This window comes from Lissotriton helveticus, chromosome 11 (assembly GCF_964261635.1).
Source record: "Lissotriton helveticus chromosome 11, aLisHel1.1, whole genome shotgun sequence".
NCBI classification, from domain to species: Eukaryota; Metazoa; Chordata; class Amphibia; order Caudata; family Salamandridae; genus Lissotriton; species Lissotriton helveticus.
The window spans coordinates 1,158,011,936-1,158,024,282 of record NC_136072.1 but is presented as its reverse complement, the minus strand read 5'-3'; the positions used below and the strand labels follow the sequence as shown (position 1 = coordinate 1,158,024,282).

The 12,347-nt window shown below is 47.5% G+C and overlaps 1 protein-coding gene across 3 annotated transcripts in view; it reads right to left on the bottom strand.

The window, feature by feature from the left end:
- The window catches only part of LOC144792778 (uncharacterized), a 408,979-nt gene that overhangs the window by 69,982 nt on the left and 326,650 nt on the right, over positions 1-12,347 (bottom strand). The window lies entirely within an intron of this gene.

Below are 12,347 nucleotides of genomic sequence, written 5' to 3'. Positions count from 1 at the left end.
AACATGGAGCAATTTGTGGAGAAGCTGCTGGTGTCTTCATTGGGTGAAGGAGTTCTTTCCACAATGTTCGTGGTGGAGAGGGCGCATCGCTCCCTGGTGCCCCGGCCGCTGGTGGGTGCCCCTCCACGGTTGATAATCGCGAAGTTACTTCACTACCGTGATAGAGATGTGGCGCTCAGCATAGCCCAGCAGAAGAAAGTCCTAAGATATAAGGGCTCTGAACTGTCACTCTACCCAGTTTTCACCGCCCCTGTCCATGAGGCAAGTAGACACTTTGTCCCCCGAAGAAACAGCTTCGAGACCTGGGCGTTGATTACGTCATGCTGTATCCTGCAAAGCTAAGAGTAAATAGACAGGGTTGTTCGCATATCTTTACTGAGCCCAAATCGCTACAGCAGGCAATCAAGAGCTGGGCGAAGGAACACCGAAGCAGCCCGGAGAGGAGGCAGCTGGATGCAGCTACAGGCAGCGTGCTGTAGAAGCAGGACTGACACAGAAAGACTAAGAACGCAAGATGAGTAAGATGGGAAAGGTGGGTGGTGGTGGGAAGGGAGGTCGGGTTGGGGGTTCCTCTGTGCAGCTCGCAAGTGACAATTGCAGGGACGAACAACCTGGAGAATGCCAGGAGATTACTACCTCAAGGGAGAATGGACACTGTGGACTGGACTGGGTTAAGTGCCTGGAAGACCTGTCTAAACGTATGGTGAAGCTTGGGCGCACGTGTTGTCAGTCCTTGCATACCATCGCAGTGGGGGAACTCATTCTGTGGGAATGGAGAACCAAATTACGAACTGATGAATACAGCCCATTGGGGAAATCTGTTAACAAGAACTGACGACGCTAGCGTGTCAAGGCTGGGTAATGTGCCTATTGTTTGGCGATAGAGTTTGGTATACGGAGCTACCTCTGTCCACGAGTGCCTTGCACAATGGTTGTATTTGGGGAAGGGAATTAGGAGGCGGGGAGTGGAGGGAGGGGAGGTTGCTTCCGGATTTTCATGCGACCGAGTTGGGGGAGGTCTGCTGTGGGCGGGGGGTGAGGACGCAGGGGGGGTAAGTTTACGATAATGAGATGTTGGGGGGTTGTTTTTTTGGGTTATTACCTTTGGTGCACCGTGCACGCACACACCACGCATCGCGATACACGATGAGGGCAGACATCAGTGACGATGGCACATGATGCAACCACCACCCGTAACCGGATAGATTCTATGCAAGCCATGTCATGGAAAGTGCTCAGCTATTTGAACAGACATAACGCTGATGTAGCCCTGTTACCAGAGACTCATCAACCACAATTGAGCCCAATGCTATGCAGCCGGGGACTGCTGGGGAACATCAACTCGGCGGGGTTCACTTCGCATGCCAGTGGGGTACTGACTTGGGTTAACGCCAGATCACAATTTAATCTTGTGCTACTTCACACAGCTGTAGATGGGCGTAATGTAATATCTAACTGCCAGGTACGTGGACTAGACCTAACCATAGTGAATGCGTACGGTCCCAACTACGATAGCACTGAGTTCTTTTCGCCGTTGGCTGACACCACTAAACAGTATCGTAACAGGCAGTTTTTATGGGGGGTGACTTCAATCTGACACATAACCCAGGGCTTGATAGGTCAGCTGGCCCCTCCAGAAAGCCGGTGGCAGCGGCATGAATGTTGGACAGCATAATGATCTGTCTGGACCTCTGCGATGTGTGGCGGGTGCATAATAGTGGTAGAGGTGCCTTCACACATTACTCAGCTTTCCACACTATCATACTCGTATTGACTACTGGCTCGCTTCCTCTTTCTTACATGATCAGGTCCGCCACTGTGTAATAATACCTCATACGCTTTCTGATCACTCCCCATTACTGTTGGTGCTGACCACTCCGAAGACGACTCTACCCCCGTTCACGTGGTATTTTCCCCCCTACTCGCTGCTTGATCCGTTATTCAAGGAGGAATTAGCAGAAGCCATAGAAACATTTTTTGACACTAAAGTGGGCTCTGTAGATAGCTTCCAGACAGTTTGGGAAGCATTTAAAGTATACATAAGAGGCATTGCAATCTCCAAACATTCAGGGGTACTTCGAGCCTTAAGGAAGAGGTTATCGGATTTATTGGTTGCCATCCCCAAACAGGGAAAACCTCCCAATGAGTGTGGCTCGTACTGCCCCTTGTCCCTGCTAAACGTCGATACCAAAATATGCACTAAAGTACTGGCTAACAGGCTAGCCCTATTGTCCCCAGTCGAGGTTGCCCAGGAACAAGTCGGATTCATACCAAGCAGGAATCCTACATATAATGTGAGGACTGTATTCGGTACTATGCAGCATGTGAAACAAGAAAACAAGGCGATAGCGGTCTTCCTGGATATGGAAAAGGCTTTCGACTTGGTAGAATGGGCCTTCATGCGGCAGGTGCTAACGAGAATGGGACTGGGGACAGTTTTCTTACAGTTAATAGGGGTATTAAATCATTGACCCACGGCACGCATTCGCCTGGGTGACTTGGTCACTGAGCCAATTTCCATCTCGAGGGGAACCAGGCAAGGCTGCCCCCTGTTGCCTCTACTGGTGGCAGAACCGTTGGCGTGTGGCCTACCTGAGTACCACGGAAACAAGGGAATTTGGTTCCCGACGTACAAGATAGTGGTGTCCACCTATGCGGACGACTCACTGCTGTTTGTGCGTGACCCGGAAAATAATTTAAACTCAGTCATTAGAAAGGTTGTACATTTTGGATCACTGTCGGGACTGAAAGTGAACTGGGCAAAGTCGATAGTATTCCCCCTCACCCCAATTACGTCGGAATTCGAAATGGAGTACCCAGGACTCCTAGACTATCGTGCCGTTAGCACGCTCCTTGAATAAATTGGCATCTCAGGTCTGACATTTGGATATCGATAGAGCCAACAGAACGGGGTTTATATTACAGGGGGACGCTCGATTTATGAGCTCTAGCGCTGTTTTTAAACTTCACTGTATTGCACTTGTGTTTTAAAATTGTCACATTGTTCGCTGATTAAGAGCTACCTTGTGTTCACTGGCGTGCTCCCCGTTCCACCACTGATTGTTCAGCTTGTTGTGGAGGGAGCGGACGCCATAATCAGGAAGCACTCACTTCCGGTTACTGGGGAGGTTAGCGGTGTAGTTTCACCGCCTCCACCGGTATAAAGACCATATGCCTCCCCAGACGCGCAGCGGACACGCGCAGTGGGCGTGCCGCGGGCGCGCGGAAGGCGTGCCCAAGGTAAGCCTGTCTGCGCCCGTCTGCGCCTGGACCGGGCCCAGGGCCACCGCCCCTGGTTCTTCCACCCCTAGTGTCCTGGCCACGAGCATACAATACTCCTCAGAACAACTGAACGCACTTAACTTGGGTGGCAAGTCATCCGAATCCCCCACAATGTTGCCGTATAACCTGCCTCTACGCGAACCAGCCAAATACCCATATGTCGCTTTAGTCTTTCTACCCTCCCGTGCCCCTCCCCATTCCCCAGCAACTAAGCTGAAAGACTTTTGTGCTGCACTCAGCAATGTGCGCTCCCTCCCCAAACACAATCTTGAGATTGCAGAACTTATCATCAACCAAGGGTTAGATATTCTATTTATCACTGAGACTTGGGGTGATGCCTCCTCAGGCCCGGACTTTTGCTCAGCTACTCCGGAGGGCTATCGGGTGACCAGACAAGATAGAGCCACAGGGAGGGGGGGAGGGCTTGCAGTCATTTAAAAAAACAGATTTGGGCTGAAAATTGAACCACTCTATCTCCCTGATTGCGAGGCCTTCAGCTTTGCGCTTTCCCTTAACAACAATCAAGTATTCAGAGGGACCCTCCTTTATCGCCCCCCCCTGGCTCACGGAACCGTTTTCTGGCAGCACTAGAAAACCTGGTTGAACCAGTTGTGGAATCATCGCACTATGCTATACTGGGAGATTTCAATTTCCATCTTGAATCTCCCAGCGACTCAGATACCGCCATAATTTTATCCGATTTTCAAGCCGCAGGACTTCTTCAGATAGTGGCTGCCCCTACCCATCAAGCAGGTCATACGCTAGATGGGGTATTCACCAATGACCCAGACCTTACACTATCAGCGGTTCTTCCTGTAACTTGGTCCGATCACGCAATAGTTCTGTTCTCCATTAAGGCCCGTACGCCCAACTCGCCACAATCGAAGGCCCTTATTCCCAAGATCACTCGATTATGGAACAATGCTGACATCCCGTTACTCTCCGAGACTCTCCTAAACTCCCGTTTTAAGGCCACCTCTAATCCTGACACGGCATCCAACCTATATCAGAACTGGATTCTAGAAGCCTGTAATCAAGTAGTACAGTTCAAAAAAATGTTCCTGAATCGAGCCACCCCCTCTGCACCCTGGTTCACTGAGGAGCTTAGGCTTCAGAGACAGTACTGCAGAAACCTTGAAAGGCACTGGCCGAAGCAATACAAACCCCAGGACAAACAAAACTATAAGGACGCCCTGTCTATCTACAAGCGGGCAATTATTAAACAAAAAAGTATCTTTTACTCCTCCCAAATTGACTCCGCTCAGAACTCATCCAAAAAACTATTTCAGGTTGTCAATGCCCTTTCTATCCCTAAAACCAGTGAGCCTACTGAAGTATCACAAGCCCTCTGCAATTCTTTGGCTGACTTTTTTACCACTAAGGTTACGAAGATCTATACATCATTCCCCACACACTCCCATCTCAATGACCCCCACCTCTTCCGTTCCCCTAAAAGTGTCTTCCTCTTCGTTTCTTAATTTTGACTTGGCCAGCGCGGACCAGATTAGGAACCTCATCTCATCCACCAGATCAGGGTCGCCGTTAGATCCATGCCCTCCTTCCATACTCAAACAAATCCCAGAGGTGATCTCTCCCCGCTCATGGAAATCTGCAACGCCATCTTCCGTTCGGGATATTTCCTCCATCTTGGAAACAAGCAGTGATTAAACCATTATTGAAGAAACCATCCTTGGATCCCACGGCCTCAGTCACCTATCGCCCCATAGCATGTCTCCCGTTTCCTGCTAAGATAGTGGAAAAACTTATGAATAGGCAGTTATCTGACTACATCGACTGTAATCAATTGTTAGACGACACCCAATTTGGCTTTAGGCAAGGCCACGGGACAGAAACTGCCTCGATAAAAGCCACCGACGAAATCAGGGTAATCATGGACCAGGGCGGAGCAGCTATGCTCATACTATTGGACTTATCCGCGGCCTTTGACACGGTCGATCATTCCATTCTGCTCGACCGTGTCGCAACTCTTGGCATTAACCATCTCCTGGCTTCATTTCTATTGGACCGCACTCAAACCGTAAAAATGGGTACCTACTACTCTCCCACCTTCGCTCTCCCTTACGGAGTGCCGCAGGGATCCTCGCTAAGTCCAACGCTATTTAATATCTACATTTTGGACTTGGCGAGGATAATCAAATCCTACGGTTTGAGATTGACTACTTATGCTGACGACACCCAGCTGGTCCTAGCGGTACACAGAAACAGAGCAGCAGTAGCCTCCAGATTCCAGGAGGGTATGTTGGCCACCAGTTCTTGGATGACCAATAACTGCTTAAAGTTAAATTCAGACAAGACCGAGGTCTTGATCTTTAGCAATCCATCTCCCGTCTGATCGTCCATCTGGTGGCCCAAAGAAATGGGTCCTCCACCACAACCTGTTCCCAAGGATAGAAACTTGGGAGTGATGGTTGATGATACACTCATATTCAACCACCACGTAAATAATGTGGTATCCTCTTCCTTTTACCTCCTAAAGAAAATCAAGAAGCTGAGGCCCTATCTTCCGGCCTCGGCAGGCAAAACCCTTGTCACCACCCTGATCTTCTCAAAGATCGATTATTGTAACGCCCTCCTTCTAAATGCCCAAGAGAGGGTTCTGAACAAACTCCAGTCGGTTCAGAACGCTGCAGCCAGGGTCCTACTTGGGATCCCTAAATCTAAATCCACCACTAATGCCATTCGCCATCTCCACTGGCTTCGGGTCAGAAATAGGATCAAGTTCAAGGCCCTTTGCATCGCATATAAGGCCATTCACAACGGAGGGCCTCAGTTTCTCAGGAATGCCTTCGTCACTTACGCCCCCCCCAAGAACACTCCGTTCCTCCACGGCCCTTTGTCTCCCAGTTCCTCGCACTAAAACCTCCTCCTGATGAGACAGACGCTTTCTTGTTGCCACTGCCAGACTCTGGAATCTGGAATCCCCTTCTCCATCAGAAGTAGCCCCACCCTTGTAATCTTTAGGAAATAACTAAAGACCTGGCTATTTAATCAGTGAGTCCTTCGTGTGCTCTCGTCTGGCTCACAGTCCTATGCGCCGAGACACCCCAGGGTATTTGTGCGCAATACAAATTTCATAAACATAAACATAAACATTACAATGGTCCACTGACCCTATTAGATATTTGGGTATTAAACTGCATACAGACTCAGTGACAGTGTTTAGGGAGAACTACAGCACTGCCATAGACAGACTTGAGGACGACTTGGAGATATGGGCTAACCACCTACTGTCATTAATGAGACGCATCTCAATTATGAAGATTGTGGTACTGCCCAGGATGCTGTTCCTATTCATGTACATCCCAATAGTCTTGCCCCGCACCTTCTTTCACAGGCTCCATTAGACTATGATAAAACTGACGTGGGCTGGTAAGCAAGTGAGAGTACAATGGAAGGTCCATACACTGCTGTATCATATGGGCGGACTGGGTGCCCCGGATTTGAATTATATTATAGGGTAGCGCAGGGGGCCCAGGTCCACTCCTGGATACATGGATGCGCAGATGTCCCGTTTCTTCGAACAGAACGTCTGTTCGCAGACCCGAACCCACTCCCAGCCACGATCTTTGAACCTATAGACCGTAGGACAGGCATCTTAGACTCTATAAACTCGACTCGTCATGCCTGGCACTGTATTCTGCAACAACAGGGGGTGCATTACTACATTCACCGGACATGCCGATTGAATGGACACAGTGGCTAGGTAAATGCAGGGACAAAGGGGTAACGCAGGCACTTTGCGCAATGTCAATAGAAACAACGGGGGATCTATTCCATGAGGGGGTGGTGAAGACTTGGGAACAAGTTGAGGAAAATGCGGGCGCAAGTACCATGTTGGGTAGGTTCCAGTATCACAGAGTGCATAGGGCTTTACGTGAACACCTGGGGGAAGACTTAGCGGAACCCCCCAAAGTGCGGGAACTAACCCACGTGATTAGGACTGACTCCCCACGCAAGATGATTATGGCCCTATACAAACTTACCATGTAAAATAAATGAATAATCCTCTTTATCCGGTATTAAAACCGGACGGTTCATATTGTGTCGTTTTGGACTACAGACGCTTGATCAGTCATGTTCGTACCTTTGCAGTACAGAACACACATAGCTCTGCATTAGATAAACAACATTGTTTGAAAGAAATATAAAATTATATTTCCAATGGTTTTTTCAGTCACGCATTGGCTCCTGAAAGCCGGGACCTGACTGCATTCAGCACTCTTGGCAATCAAAGACGATATACACAATTGCCTAGGGGATTTAAGTTTAGCGCAGGAGTGTTTGCGTCACGCATAGTGTCGATCTTGCATGAAATTGACCCTGATGCCATCTCGGTGCGAGAATGAGGAACACTTTAAAAGCTGTCGTGAAGGCGGGTGTGCCCAATTCTAAAGCTCTGCATCCTCATTGGATACAATGGGCAAGTTCATTGATGTCGGCTGATGTCAATTTTATTTTTGATCCTTCTTTGCAAACACAAGAGTTTTTATAATATGAGCATGTTGATCCTCCTCCTTTATCACTGCTCCCACTTGATCAATACAAATGTATTAATTAAACGGACGGATCTGCACAACCTGCCATTGGTTCTAAACATGCTTATTCCGCGGCCTGCACACTTGTGGCATGCACGATAGTGGACGGTGATTTTAAATCCTCATTGGTTCACACACAATCCCTTTTGAATTGCACAGCACAATTTGCAGTTACGAGTTTTGGTTCTGGCTCTTGAATTTGCTGATCCTGAGGCTCCTAAGCTTGCGATGTGCAAATACTTTTACTGTGTGCAATCCTTTAATGACAACTTGTTTCTTTGGCAATAAAATTATTTTTGTGATTCTAAAAGTAGCACGATTAAGCATGGAATGCTTGGGGTCTGAGTCGCCGCTCTTAAGAAACATTTGCCACTCACACATGTTATCCATCCATTGGGCCATCAGCGTTTGGGAGCACACGCCATTGGTAATTCTTTGACAGATGCTCAGTAGCAGCTGTTACTAGGTCTATGAATAAAATTGATTATGACATTTTGGCAGCTATTGCCACTACAAATAAGGGAACACAGTTACCTGAGGGACTCCCTTTGTCCCTCGGTGATTGTTTGATTCCCAACGAAGACCGCCAACTTTCTCTGATTGTGACTGCTCATAAAGGCATGGCTTCTGCCCATGCTGGAGTGACAGCGATTGTTTTGCTTTTACAGCAACATTTTTGGTGGCGTGGCTTATACCAGCAAACATGCAAATATGTTATTTTGTGTGACATTTGTCAACAGATTAAACCTTCTACTGTCTCACGTCCACCACATACTCAACTTTTCATTTCAAATCAACCGTTTGGTTGTATTTATCTGGATCACTGCGGACCTTTGACATCAGACAATGCTTTAAAATATATATCGATTGCAGTGGATTTGTGCACTTGATACCATTGGTTTGGCAGCAAAGCAGTGCTGACGCGTAAACTGTTATAAAAGATTTGCAATGTCTTTGTAGGGACATTTGCCTGTGGCACCTTCCATTCAGACCAATGTCCTGCTTTTGCCTTTAAGGGTTATCGGGAAGCAATGAACTCTCTGCGGATGCAGGTGTAACTCTTGTCTCCATGTCAGCCTAAGGGCAATTCTGTTGTGGTCCAGATGGACAGTGACTTAAAGCAATCTCTAACAGCGAGAGTATTAGGTACTAGACAGGGCTGGTTTACTCGTTTGTATAGAGTTGAATGTGTACTTAATAATCTCCCAGGAAGAACTCTGGGTGGGCGGACCCCGTACAAGATGCTCTTTGGCATTAAAATGTTTGTGCCAGACCTTGATGGTCTAGACGTTGTGGCGGCTGCCAGAACGCTTGATGTTGATAACCATTGTGCTTTGTTGCAGGATCTACAAAAGGGTTTAGATGCCCTTCCAAAAGCTCATTTGCCCTCATCAACAAATGCTGCAGTGCTGATCCCTGTTTCTGGATGGCTTCCTAAAGTTGATGACCTGGTCTGAGAGACAGTGGGGAACAATAAAGAATTTGGTATATCAGACCGTGCACCAGTTCCAGTTCCTTGGAGTAAAAAGCACCCATACTGTGATTTTACCTTCTCTACCAGGTCACAAGGAGTATTGCTTAGTTTCCATTGAACGTATCAAGTTACACCATATGGCCAATACTCAATAGTATGTCTACAAGCACTCAGCTGAGGGATGTTTCCGTTCATCCGATGCAGTCTGGAAATACTGGAAAGGGTAATGGAGACTACAATGCATTTATTGCCTGTTGTTATGCCTTCTACATCTGCAACTCTGGTAAATGAGTATGCCTCCCCACCCGTTGAATTTGTAGTTCATATTCCTGAAAGAACTGTTCATTCAACTTCCAATGAGGAGCTTCCTCCATTGTTCCAAATTGGTTCCAGTGGTTACTATTTGGACTGAGATAACTTTTCTTCAGACAGTGTCCTCCACTGTGGCAGAGCCCCTACACAGGTTTGTGTTGCCTAGTTAAAAAGAACTTACCTGATCCTGCCATGGACTTACATCTGGATTGCGTTGTCGATGGTTTTCCTCTTCATGTGGGTAGGCTTCGTGACTGTCTTTTCCCTTTTGATTAATGCCCACTATTTACCTGAGCGCTCTGCTGCTGATTTGGTTGACGGAGTTCTGGCCCCACATGCTTCATCTCACAGAATGAAACGAGCTCAAGCCCTAGTTAACATTTCGGCTTTCATAGTAACTGATGGCATTGTTTGGGATTGTTAAAAGTAATATGACAATCGTGAACATTGCCTGCGCCATCTTGCTTAATGGGAGCTCCTATGTGCGCGTAAGCCGCAGCCATTTTAGGCATCACGGCCATTTTGTACTCTGCTGGTCACCTTCGTTTCACCCTGTCCTTGCTAGCATCCTTCCGACTCTCTGACCAAACCTGAATTGTGTGCTGGGGCTGTAAAACCTTATTGTCATGACAAAACCTCGGTGCCACTTGCCGCCTCAAACCAGTTTGTCCTTTCATCTCCGTGTACAGACAAGCCTTTTTGATAATCTCCCCCTCACCGCACCTGGCTACTCAATCCGGTCCCAGTGACTAAACTGACCCTTGCGGACATAGTTTATTACAAGCAAACAGCGAGACTTGTTTTGCTAACAATGGGACCTGTTTTAATCAACAGAACGGACCCTTAGATCTGGCCGATCTTACGTGTTTTAGATCCTGACGGAAGGTCCAGCTGCGAGATAACGATTGTCTGTTAGATCTGGGTGGGGGATAATTACTGTTGGGTTTGTGTGGGAACCTGCCCGGGGCGGGGATTCCGAGGTTGTATAACCATGCTAATAAAACTGATGCTTTGTGTCTAAACCTGTATAAAAGACCGAGCCACGGAGATGCAGTTAGAGACATCCCGGTGTCTGAGTCGATGTGTTCTCCTCTGGAGTAATAAACCTTTTTCTTGCCTTCCAGTGGCCAGCGCCTGCCTCGTTATTTTGATAGCGAATCTAAAGTGAATTAAAGGTGTCCCTGCGCTGGGCAGCATTGGGGGTCTTAGGAGACTCCCTGCTTTTCACAATTGGCGTCCCAACGCGGGGCCCATCAGCGACACATGGGTCCGGTAAGGGCGGCCCTAAAGACGGAGTGAACATCTAAATGATTGGAGTATACCTGCCCTGAGAAGACCCTCGTCTGGCTGCCGATCAACTGAACTTCACCAGTTCCGAACGGACCTCTCTCGAGTGACCTGCGGTCCTGACTGGGACCTCACAGGAGTGGCGCATTGATATTGGAGTGAGAGGAAAATCAGGGGCTGGAAGAGGAAGACGAAGATCTGTCCATACGGTCCGGGTAAGGTCGTGAAAAACGACTTTAATTAATTGATTGATTGTTTGAAATTGTTTGATCGAATACTAGTATTCCTTTTTTAAGTTATTTGAGACATTCCCTGCTTGCAAACAACAGAGAAGAGGAATATTCTCTCTCTTTGCAGACAGCGAAGGACAGGAAGTCCAGACTTTTAGTCTAACCTTTATTTGAGATATTCATTTTTACCGATAAGTATGTCATGCCTGTTTTGTCTAGATTGTTTTGTAGTTGTTTTGGACCGGACCGTTTGTTAGAGGTCAGTCAGCCGGCACCGTCGGAAGGCACCCCTAACAAGGACATGCACGTAAAATATGGATTAGCCACCGTAGCTTATAGCAAACATTGTGATAAATACACTAGGAAGGACCGGGTAAATCAGTGGCCACTGACGGGATCTTTCGACCCCGCTAAAATGGAAACGCTAGAAATAGCTCTCCACAAAAAGAAAACTACGCCAGCCATGCTTGACAGTTTTGGTTTATGGCAGAAAGAAGCAGCCCAACGAAAGAAAAGAGACGAAGCTAGACTAGATAAAGAAATGCGAAAATCAGCATACCAAGCCTGCAAAAAGTTAGAAAAAGAAATAAAAGAAAGAGTAACCGATAAAAAGGAACAGGATTACAAAATATCAGGTCAATACCCTGTTAGAACGCCCTCGACTCTTTACCCCGAGTTACCAGCGAAACAAAGAATAGACGATGATTTATTATTAGGTCCCCCAATCATATACATGCCACCCCCTTATGCCCCTACTCATCCTGTAGTACAGCGTCAGTAACCCCAAAGCGTAGCCGGAGATAGCACCAGTGCCTCGGTCTCCACCGCCTCTGCACGGCGGAGTCTCTTGCGCCAAATGCCTCATCAAAAGATACGGTAGTAGAGGTAGGATCAAAGGAAAGAGGGTTGCCTAGGGTCCAGCGACTAAGTAAAAATGAACGAGCAGGCATTGATAAAATAGTTAAAACCCTCATGGATAGGAAAGAGACAGAAGAATACATAACCGACATATGCAACTCCTATGTCGAAAACCACAAACTACACTTTATTCTATGTCTCTGTTAACACACTCTTACTGCTTATGAAGAGAAGTACCAGGATGTAGGGCCCGAGCGACTAATGGCTCTTTATAGGAAAGTAGACACGGGAGATAAAAACGAGAGCGATGTGGCAGAACTCTTCTCGTCCACACTAGAAGTATTCCGT